Source organism: Diabrotica undecimpunctata, chromosome 6 (assembly GCF_040954645.1).
Source record: "Diabrotica undecimpunctata isolate CICGRU chromosome 6, icDiaUnde3, whole genome shotgun sequence".
NCBI classification, from domain to species: domain Eukaryota; kingdom Metazoa; phylum Arthropoda; class Insecta; order Coleoptera; family Chrysomelidae; genus Diabrotica; species Diabrotica undecimpunctata.
The window spans coordinates 102754362-102766628 of NC_092808.1; the positions used below are offsets into that span (position 1 = coordinate 102754362).

Genomic DNA, 12267 nt, shown 5'->3' on the forward strand with positions numbered 1-12267 from the left:
TCAGGATTGCCACCTCACAATCTTCAATTAAAGGTTGGATCGGTAGTTATAATGTTGAGAAATATCAACCAACAGCGTCTTTGCAACGGCACACGGTTAGCGATAAAAAAATTATTGAACAACGTGATAGAAGCAACTATACTGAAAGGAAAGTATAAAGGAGAAGATGTTTTGATACCGCGCATCCCAATGATTCCGACTGATGTACCACTTGAATTTAAACGACTACAGTTTCCAGTGCGGCTTGCTTTTGCTATGACCATAAATAAGTCTCAGGGGCAATCATTAGGTGTTTGTGGTATTAATCTAGAAAACCCATGTTTCTCACATGGTCAATTGTATGTTGCCTGTTCCCGTGTTGGAAAACCATCAGATTTGTTTGTCTATTCACCAGGTAATCAAACAAAAAACATTGTATATCATAAAGCACTACAATAAAAATAAAACAGATTTTTATTAATAATTATGATTCACTTGAATTACAATAAAGCGATTACTGAAAATACTTATATACGTCTTCTTTCATTATTCCTTATTACATCGGTTATTAACCTTATGTTAATAATAATAAATAATTAATTATCTCTATGTTTTGTCATTGAAGCACCCACTTTATAAATATTTGTCACCTTTAGGTTTCCACTATCCCTTTAGATTATTTTTCAATCAGGTTTGAACATTAAATTCCCCTCTTAGTTTGAAGCCCTCTGGCAGATATCCCAGTCCGGGTTTTTAGTGGGTCCAAAAGGGTGGCCAAAGTTCTGGAAGCGAAGATACTTAGGTCACCCGAGCTGACCCTCACACACCGCCCTATCATCATGGTGACGGTTCTGTTCAGGAGAATTAAAGAAATAAACTGCCATATTCCAAATCTATTTCACAGAACGAAGTCTGTCGGGGCCGCTAGTTGGTTTTATAAATTCTTGACTGTATCTCAGTGATAATATGTTGATTTCGTCATATAGTATTATTAAGGCATCCTGCCAGGCATTTGATTTTTGCACTTGATATCTCACTTCTTTGTCCAGGTCTCCATAGCTGAACAGTGTAATTCAAAGGCATTTTATCTCCATTACTTGTTTAATATTGATGCCATCGATTGGTAGAGTTGAGATTGTCATATTAATTTCTTTTGCTCTTATGTTAAGTCTGTGGACTAGTCTTTACATAATATCTTCATCTTGGTTTATTAATATTACGTCGTCTGCGTAACAGAGTAGTTTTACTTTGTTGTTCGTTCGTTCGTTCGACATATCTGCCTATGTCTATATGTTCTGTAAGTTGTCCACCTATTCTGATTATTAAAATGGTTAATTGTCTTTAAATAGTCATTCATTGATATCAGAATATTTTTGTTCAGTTTCAGTCGATTATAAGTGAGTGAAGAGATCTGACACAGTTGTTTTTTGCAAGAGTGAATAGTGAGTTTATAGAATATGGAATTAACGTGTGATTATACACCAGTTAAAAAATTAAAGTTGAATTATTTATCACTTAACGAAAAGAGTGTTATCCTCAATGTCTACAATTATTAAGCAACACAATCCTTCCAATACTTTTGATACTAGTAGTATAGTTTAAATTTCGTCAAAGTAATGGGATATTCAAAATCAACTGTATATAACATTTTAAAAGAGGAAAAATCAGCTGGTAGAACCTCACCCAAACCGTAAACAGGAAGACCAAAATTGTCGAAAGTGAATGTGGATGAATTTTTCAAAAATGCAATTCGTAGAATGGTCCACTCATTTTTTTTTAACAAACACCAACTTTAGATAAACTTTTACAATCCATTACTGATGATCCCGATTTACCCTCAATAAGTAGAGACAAACTTTGGAAAGTTTTGCATGAGTTAAACTTTAAGTATGAAAAAGTTGGCAGACAGTCAATGCTTATCGATTCCGAAGAAATTGTGTGTTGGAGACGAGGCTACCTCAGAAAAATAAAAAAAATGAGAATATTTATTATTTAGATAAAACGTTGGTTAATGGAGGGCATACTGTAGGGAGAGTTTGGAAAGACAAAACTATAAAGACATGTCGACAAGCATTTCTGGAAGAATATTCAACTGGTTTCAAGGAACCAACAGGCAAAGGTCGACGATTAATTGTTACCCATATAGGTAGTATGAATGGATTTCTTAAGGAGGGTTTACTTTTGTTTGAATCAAAAAAGACCTGTGATTATCACGAAGAGATGAACGGAGACGTGTTTGAAGAATATTTTGAACAGATGATTGAATTCATACCCAAAAATTCAGTTATTGTAATGGACAATGCAAGTTACCACTCTAGATTAGTTGAACGTTTACCAACTACTCAATGGAGGAAAGATGAAATTGCAATGTGGTTATCTTCTAAGAATTTAATCTTTGACGATACAATGACAAAAGCAGAATTATTAGAGCTTGCTAAAATTAATAAACAAAATTATAAAATATATGTCATTGAGGAGATAGGCAAAAAACGAGGAATTGAAATACTTCGCCTACCACCGTATTATTGCGAGCTAAATCTGATTAAATTAGTATGGGCCGAAGTAAAAAGTACCGTTGCTCGAAATAATACAACTTTTAAATTGTCAGATGTTACTTATCTTTTTCATAAATCAATATCCGAAGTAACGACTGAACATTGGCAAAAATGTATTAAGCACGTTATGGATATTGAGAAAAATATGTGGGAGCTTGATCATATAATAGATAGCAGTATAGAACCTATAATAATTCATCCCGGATCGGATAACACTTTGTCTGAAACAGAATATGAGGAATCTTAACTTTAAACTGTAGCTCAGAAGTTTATTTTACATTTTTGAACTAATTACCGTCAACTTCATTGTTTATTTTTTATTTATTTATTTTTTTATTGCTAATATAATTTCCATTCTTATTTCCAATATTATTAGTATTAAGAATATTATTATTTATTAATAGGAATGTATAAAAACTTATAATTTTTGTGTATGTATTTTACGTTTCAGTATAATTTATTGTATTTTATTATTTTACATTAACTGTATGTTTTACAATTAATAGAATTTTTATTCTTTTTATGTGTATCTTTTTATTTTAAACCCAGTATTGGATTGGATTAATTTCTTTGTTCTAAATATTCAAATAAATTTAACGCAAACTTTTCTTTTAAGATTACGTTTTAGTTAGAAGATGTGCACGCCTATGTATTTCGAGGTTCGAAGATTAGTATTCTGAGAATTTACTCCAGCTTATTTTTCAAATATACTATAGCTGTAGTTAAGATATTAGACTTAAGTTTTGCCCAGCTTTCTTCGACTCCATCACTTTCTGTGATATATGTTTCTGCTTATAGTTTCTGCTATAAGTTTCTGCGATCCAAGAATTTACATATCTTGGATCGCTAGTAAACGCAACAAACACGACAAACGACGAAATAAAAAGACGCATAGCAATAGCAAACAGAACTGTTCACGGCCTCCAGAGACATTTAAAAAATAAAAATATAAAACGTGCACTAAAGCTTAATATATACAGGACCTTAATAAGACCAGTTTTGATATATGGGGCTGAAACGTGGATCTTATCTCAAAATGATAAAAGACTTCTTGGTATTTTTGAGAGAAAAATTCTTAGAAAGATTTTTGGGGCCGTAAATGAAAATGGGCTATGGCGTCGAAGATACAACTTTGAACTGTATCAGTTATACACCGATCCAGATATTGTGAAATTCGTTAAAGTGCAGAGACTTAGATGGGCTGGACACATTGCTAGGATGTCAGATCACGAATACACGAAGAGATTAACATTTTCAAAACCAGAGGGCACAAGAAGCAGAGGACGACCACGAATGAGATGGATTGATGATGTGGAAGAAGACCTACAGATTCTAGGGGTTAGAAGATGGAGGGAAGTTGCCAGGAATCGACAGGAGTGGCGACTTCTTTGTGAGCAGGCCAAGATCCACAACGGATTGTCGAGCCACTTATGATGATGATGTTTCTGCTTCTCCCTGTTATTCTTTTTTGAAATAAGTATCTTGTGGAGTCATCCTTCAAGCTTTCGACTTTTATCTTTATGGTGTATTCTGGTGTTTTGTTATCATATGTATGTGTTTTCATCCGGATTTTGCACACTACCAATTAAACTCTGTATTCGATAGAATATATTATATCATAGATCTTTATGCTCTAGTGTTTTCAAAAGTGTATTTGAATTGTTCTTTAAGAACAAATGTATTAATATATATATTAATGCGTATTTCGTTTATGCTGCGCAGATCCGTCAGGAAATAGGCACAGAAAAAATATTATCAAAGCACTACATTCAATCTTGTGGAGTAAAAATCTGACAAAAAAATCGGTTGCCTGTAAAGTCGGTTTTACGGGCGAAGATTTTACGTGACAACGTCTTTTTCTCGGTAGAATATTTATTGATATGAATATTATTAAATTGCACAATAGGAACAAGGAATTGAATGAAAATAAGAATTGCACAAATTTTAACTATAGAAATATATTTTGTTTACTAAAACATTGTACATGTAAACTTAAACTTAACTAATTTCTATTTGAGTGATTTTGTTGAGGATAGGACGATGATCGCACAAGCACGGAAGCACGCACCGATTCAACGCGCCTAATTCTCTAGTGCTGCGCTCGCAGCGGACCGATCATGTTTGAGTGGGAGAGAGACGCAAGGCATTCGCCGGTCCGGCGGGCCTCTCTCTCGTTCGGTGACTCACTGTAACAGACGTGAGCGGGCGTTACACTTTTTCATGAATGACTCCGAGCCACAACCTAATTTAAGACGTTGTCACGTCAAAAAAATTAAAAGAAATATACTGGGATAGAAGTGTGGTTTGTATATATGTCACAAAAACTTCTCTCGTCCGAAATGATATACTGGAGAAAATGTTATAGTTTAACTTTACTGAATTATGCAAGAAATCTATAGGAAAGATGGATATTGACAAATGTTACTGATGAAAGGGCTAAAGGTCGAAGAATAAAAATACTTCGTTTACTGCTATACCAATGTGATTTAAATGCTATTGATTTAATATGGGTACAAACGAAAATTTGTAATGTACCGTCTCGTTATTGATCCCAAAATCGTTTAATTGTTGGTTTATATTTAATAAATATTAATTTATGATCATTACGAGGTAGGTGTTATATATTTACCTACTGAGGTCTCATTACTCATCGCACAGAATAACGGAAGTTTTCAGTTCCTGTATTTACCGAATAGGGTTGGTACTATCCAGTGGCGGCTTTTGGGGGTAGGCAGGATAGGCCGGGCCTACCCAATGATTTTAAGAGCTTTAAAATTGAAAAACATATTCAAAAATTATGTTAATACATGTAAATAACTTTTAAATGTACTAAATCACTCAATACATTAGCGTCCGTTAAAACAACTATGTTATTATATTACCACAGAAAGCATCGAATCGTATTCAGGCATTTTTAATATCATTAATAGGCCCGATCGGAACTGGCCGACCCACCTCACATAAGATCCCCGTACAAAAAGCGTTTGAAGTTTAGCAGCTTGCCGGACAACGATTTATATTGTCGTGTTTATGCTTGCTGTTTAGGCACCAGACGATCGGGCCTACGGCGCACATCGTTGTCACTTGTAACGTAATTATCGAATTGTAATATAAATTTTCTTGTTATTACTAATTGCAATAGTTGTTTGGTCGATCGAGGTTGATTTTTTAAAATTATTCTTGGAATAGCGAGATCGTTTTATAACAGATACATAAAAATGAGTTTTTCTGACGCTTTACCAGGTTGCAGTAATAGTAATGTTGATAGTGAGTGTACCGTTGATAGTTCAGATGTACTCTGAATTCAACACACGCCAGGTACGATTCATCTGGTACGGTCTTTAGAAGATTCCCACCCTCAAAAAAATATGTATTACACACACTGGCGGCTACAGAAATTTTTTTGGCGAGGTCATGGATATTAAGGGTGATTACTTTTCTCTCGTGCAAGGTCACTTTAAGTCTTACCACCAATAGGATAAGTGGGTTTTCAAATATTTTTAAGGGCGGGGGGGGGGGGGGGGATCATGACCCCTCCCTCTGGGTCCGCCACTGATTACACATAGCTATGTAATTTGCTGGCTTGGCCTACCCAAAATTTTACCACACCAGCCGCCACTGGTACTATCGTCATATTGTAGTCCGGAGACTTGACAGGGAGCTTTGCGCCCGAAAGACTCATTTCTAGGGATAGCTTGGTTCTGAACAGCTGGTGGCGATCAGTGATGTGAATCTTTATTGAAAAATAAGGAAAATATTCTTAAGGGGATGGATTAATTTGTGAAGAAGATTATTTTGGTTTATTTATTATTTCGTTGTTTATGTGAAATTTATTCCATCATCTAACCGCCAACTCAATCGATATTGAAGGCAAAAAAATCAGTAACTTGCGATACGCAGATGACACACTTATACTAGCAGCGAATGAATCACCGAACTGCTAAGTCGGATAAGAGAAGAATTCGGACTTCAGATCAACACCGGAAAAACAAAAATATCGATGGTAGACAGAGCAAAATAATCTACCTCACATACAGAAAGTAGCGAATTTGAAGTGGTAGACAGATTTGTATACTTGAGCTCCCTGATAACTATCACTGGCGATTGCTCCTCAGAAATCAAGCATAGACTAGTAATGGCTCGAACCGCAACAGCTAAATTAATTAAAATACGAATAGATCAAACAGTAACAGGGAATACTAAACTCAGGTTGGCCAATGCCCTTATTTTCACAATAAGTACTAAATACGCAGCTGAAACATGGACTTCCAAAAAAAATCGATAGAAGTAGAATCGAAGTCTTCGAAATGTGGGCCTATAGAAGATTTTTACGCGTGTCCTTGTCAGAAAGCTAACAGTAACCTGTCAAAGACAGGCAACTAAAAAAAGAAAATCTAACATACCTAAATTACTTAGGCCACATAGCTAGAAGAACGGGAACCACGGAACTATTGGTATTAGAAAAAAAGATGAAGAAGGCCGAAGGCCTAGAGGAAGATCTCCAACACGATGGGCAGATCAAATACTTCTAGCTCTGTCCCATAGTATTTTAGCATTAATTAGTCTCATAGTGTTTTTAACTTTTCTGTTTCTAACATCCTCTTTGTCCTTTCTGAGTCAGGTCGTGTTTCTGCCGCATATGTCATTATTAGTCTGATAACTGTTTTGTAAATTCAGCTTTTCACTTCTTTCTTCATATTTTTATTTCTCCATATTGCTTCACTCAGGCAACCTGCGGCTCTGTTTGCTATATTTACTTGATCTTCCACTTCAGTTTCGAGCTTTTCATAGCTAGATAATGTGATGCCTAGCTATTTAAATTCCATCACTTTTTCTATTATCTGACCTTCCAGCTCCAATTTATATCTTAGTAAATTTGCTGTTATAACCATGCATTTAATCTTTTTTGGGTTAATCAACATGTTAAATTTTCTAGCGGTTATATTATATTGGTGCAGCATACGTTGTAAATCATCTTCACTTTGGGAGAGTAGTATTGTGTCGTCTGCATAGCAGATTATTTTTATTTTTCTCCCATTTGGTATTCTTTTTTATTTCTTACTTTTTTATTATTTAAGTATTTCAACAACTATATAATTTGTTTGACTGTTAATTAATTTTTTTTAATAGTTATGATAATAATGCTAAATAAGCAATATTTTAAATTATATATACCCACAAAACGTAATTAGGATTGTTTTATAAATATAATCCCCATAACCCATTAATCCATAGGATAATCAAAATATGTAAAAATTAGTGATAACTAAAGGCCGAGATGGTCAATCAAAAAAGAAGATGAATTTGGTGATTTCTCTATATAGTGACGTTATTGTGTGTGAATCTGTCTTTTGATTTTACTCGTCCTAGGTTAAAAACAGAGTATATACTATTATGAATGTATTATAATGAGGCTAAGACATTAAGAAATATGGTATATAAAGTTACTCCCAACAAAAAATTAGGCAAATTTAGAATTAATACTTTGGGTATAGAACTTTATGATGATAAATGAATATGTAATTGTTTTGTGTAAAACTAGATGTCGCTGGTTAAATGAATTAGAATAATAATGAAGAAAAAATGCAATATTCTGATTGTGAATAAATTAGTAGTTAATTTAAATATCACGAAGAATAGCTGGCTTAACTCATTGCTGTTATTGGTACAAAGAAAAAACGCTTACCCTTGAAATATTGGTGTATTATTCGTAGCAAGCAGTAGAATAGAAGAGTCGTATATGTGCGTTGCGACGCCGGCGTACGGCTCGAAAGAAGGGACGTAACTGATCAACTGCAGATTCTTTTCGCACGCTGTCTCGATTGAAAGTGTTTTAAGATGCGCAGAAAACCCTCTGACCGTTCTTAGGTGGTCCATGGGACAAGTGCACTCCCATAAATCAGCGTTATTGTAATGCGCTTTTGAAAGGCGATAATTTTATCTAAATGGTTACAGAAATTGGATATTTTACAGCCTTTTCTGTGATTTGCGAGACCAAATAACAAAGGCAAGTCAATATCTTTGAATTAAAAGCAGATTAAATGTGTTAGCCAGTTTAACAATGAGAATTGTTAAGTAGTTAGAATATACTATTAAATAAAATCATATTATAATACAGTAATAAAAATATTGAATGTAAAATGTGTAAATAAATACTAAATAATTCCCCAAACATTATCCCGCTCCAAAAACGAATGTTTTTAAGAACAGCTGAAAGTATAAGAAGTGTAAAGGATAGACATAATAAAGAACTAAGTAATAATAAAATATGGATTGACAAACAGGCGGCGGGCATATTTTGACCACAGGACATTGTTGGCTGCCGTCTGAAACTGTGCTTAGATTAGCAACGCGTATAATGCCATCAGTTAACAAGAATAGCGTCAACTACTCAACTAGGAACACTGTGTCAAACAGAATATCGGTGGAATTTTTTCCATAAGAATTCCGTGGGCTGCGAAAAAACAAGAAGAAGAAATCACGTCAAAATCTCGGCGTGGTGTCGCATTTCAAAAGAAAGTCTTCGACGACAACCTGGGAGTAATGATATTTCGACGAGCTCTACGGTAGGAAAATGCCAGTTTGATGAAAATTGTAACAATTATGCCGGTGATAAAACACGACTAGCACAACCATAGGTGTCTTGATAGATTAAGCAAATTAGCTCAAGGTAGCGCAATCGTCGAATCAGACAAAACATCGGAAGATCGGACGAAAAACCGCTTGACAGATGTGACTAGATCAGCCAGCAATACGGCTGTCAAGAGCTCCAATCTTGTCGAATCAGAGCGAGCATGAAAATTGGACGAGACTCGTTGACAAAAGTGACTAGATCAGTCAGCGGTATAGCTGCCAAGAGCTCCGATCTTGCGATAGATGGTCCTGTTCAGAAATAACACTAGAAACGTAGCACATACAAATACAGAGGTCAGTTGTATCTGTTCAGATGTTTCATCATCCCAAGATACATTGAAGTACCACAACGGTTGTAGAAGACGTTTGACTAGCAAAAATACATGGAAAAATAATCGAAGAGGAAAGAAGACAGAAAAGAAATACGACTGATTTCCGAACGAATAGCCCGCTTTGTACAAGGTTTGTCAAAGGGACGAGAAGAATAAGAAAAGAAGTCAGTCGTAGCGTTCAATTTTAGGTCTAGCACCGTAATAATGGAAGGTTCCCCTTTGTCAAACGAATAACATGTCAAAATGTCTGAGCCAAAGCCTTGAAAATAAACGAAGATGGTTGCTGACGTTGTTGATTTGTCTAGCGGAAAACCATCGAGCTTTAAAAGCTGAGTGAGTGCTTACTTCAGAAGGTGAGTACATAATAGAGTTACTTTTGGAGAGTTTTTTAAGCGAAACAAAACGAAGAAGAAGTGCCGTAAGTAACGGTACGTAGAAAAATTCTTGGAGAGATTTAGAAAAATCCGATCTCCAGAGAACTCCTTTATAGATCCAAAAATCCTTATTTACTTTAATTTGTCGATACGTTTGCTTTATATTGCAAATTTACTTTCCCAAACAATAATAATGAATAAAATGAATGAATTACAAGTCATATGATTAATTCCATGTTCAGCAATAAAGCGCATAATTTATACATGGTACGAATGACGTAACAATTAACTGGTTAGGTTAACAATAATTGCAATATCCTCCCGCTGATTACATATCTCAAAACAAAACCAATAAAGTAGTAACGACAACATTTTTGTAGGACGGACGGGTCAATAACTTTCTAAGTATTTCAAGTTCAAACGTTTTTGTTGGTATTATATCTGTTTTCATTCTCATATCTGCGTCAGATAACCACTATTGTTGCAAGAGTTGTCTAGTTTATGCAGCATTTTAGTTATTTCATTAAAAATACTTGCTATGCTAAAACAAAAACAAGTTCAGTGTGCAGTTGTGGAACTACAATGTAAGTTTTTATAAACGTGAAGTGTATATATATTTTTTCGTTTTAGTTCTATTAAATGATGCTGTATAATATGTATTACTTGATATAGGTACTTACCTAAATGTTTAGTACTTTTAAATGACCTCAAATAGTGTATGTATACGCTACTGAATATATATACACCACAATCGTGTTTTATTCAAATTAGAAAATTTATATTTTAAAGCATCTTAGCTAATTCATACTGTAGCCACAGTAACGCAGTATACGGCTAATTCTTTTAGCATTAAACTGCTGTAGCTATCATGGTTACATTAAATTTATTTATTTGTTATTTATAAAAAAAACTTCATTACTACGTAGGTACGTAAAATAAAAAATTTCCATCTTAAATAACTTTTATATTTATGGCCCAATTTTGGTAATTTGGAGTAGAAGAAAAATCATCCTAGATCAATTATTAACATTATTGAGATTTTGGAATAGAGCCGGAATTATACACACTAGGTATATGAGGGAAAATAAAATTATATTTTTATCTTCTGGGTTTAACAAACGCTGTGGTAAAATATAGCTTTTGGATGCGCTATGCTTGGGGGGGGGGGGGGGTTGAGTATGCACTTTTAGTTCTCCTCGGTACCTTGATGACGTTTTTATATGTTTTTTTATGCGTAGATGCGATTTTTAGAAGGTACCAGGATGAAAACCCATCACTCTTTAACAATTTAATTTTTTAAATGATTATATCTACTATAGAGCGTTCCACGTTAAGAAAATAACATTGGGGAAATAAAGCCATGTATTTCTTATGGACGATAGGGGGGGTGGACGGGTTGAGTATGCACTTTTAGTTCTCCTCGGTACCTTGATGACGTTTTTATATGTTTTTTTATGCGTAGATGCGATTTTTAGAAGGTACCAGGATGAAAACCCATCACTCTTTAACAATTTAATTTTTTAAATGATTGTATCTACTATAGAGCGTTCCACGTTAAGAAAATAACATTGGGGAAAATGTAATTGACCAAAAGTGCCCATTCGAAAAAAGAGATGAAAAAAGTAGGGAAAATGATTTTAATTCAATAAATAGTATTTACAAAAGATAATTTTATTTTATCTTATTTTAATTATAGTAACGACCGTTTATTTGTTTTTCGGTGAGAATACCATATGCAATGAATTATGAAAATCAGTAGAAAATATTGCTTAGCTAAATCATGCATTTTGCCTGTTATTAAAGATAAGCAATTAAACGGACTGCTTTGTGTAGCGCAGTTGTCCAACTATCCGTTGGCATCCATATATCTAATTACTAATTGCAACTTAAAATAATACGGTGTGCGTATATTAGCGGTTTTATGTTGTTCTCTGACTACATAATGATAATAAGGCTTTGTGGTTCTTTAGTAGTTATGCTGACTTTACAGTTAAATGTTAATTGAAAATAGAAATTCAAAAATTAAGCCAAGGGAACATCTTGGACATCCGTGCAAAACAAATTGTTTTAAATGTACCTATTTAATTATCATCTAAATTTAAGAAGTGGTGAAAGTGTTAGAAGTTTAACCGATAAAGTAAGTGCTATGACGGGAATAAGTTTTAGTACTATTTCTAAAATAGGCAAAGGAAGGAGGACTAAGGCCCATAAAAAAAAAACAAGGAAACGTACCAAAACTAGAGTGAACAGCAGAAAGTTCACTTACGATGCAGTAGTTCATACGCGGCTTTCTTTCTTTAAAAATTTACCGCCGAAATTTAACAACATTTTTGCACTGGTTTGAAAAGACAAAGATTTAACAAACATGTCACGCACAACAATGTGGAGAATACT

General features: G+C 34.2%; 2 protein-coding genes across 4 annotated transcripts in view; one reads left to right on the forward strand and one right to left on the reverse strand.

Moving 5' to 3' along the window:
* Nucleotides 1-12267, forward strand: part of LOC140443663 (uncharacterized) — a 97449-nt gene that overhangs the window by 73476 nt on the left and 11706 nt on the right. Inside the window, exon 1 of one of the 3 annotated variants that reach the window (XM_072535035.1) lies at nucleotides 10252-10457. The exons of the other annotated variants lie outside the window; for them this stretch is intronic. The gene's annotated coding sequence lies outside the window, so the exon portion shown is untranslated. Of the gene's footprint in view, nucleotides 1-10251; nucleotides 10458-12267 lie in introns of those variants that run through there. 3 annotated transcript variants of the gene reach the window in all.
* Nucleotides 1-12267, reverse strand: part of LOC140443662 (integrin alpha-PS4-like) — a 157411-nt gene that overhangs the window by 16889 nt on the left and 128255 nt on the right. The window lies entirely within an intron of this gene.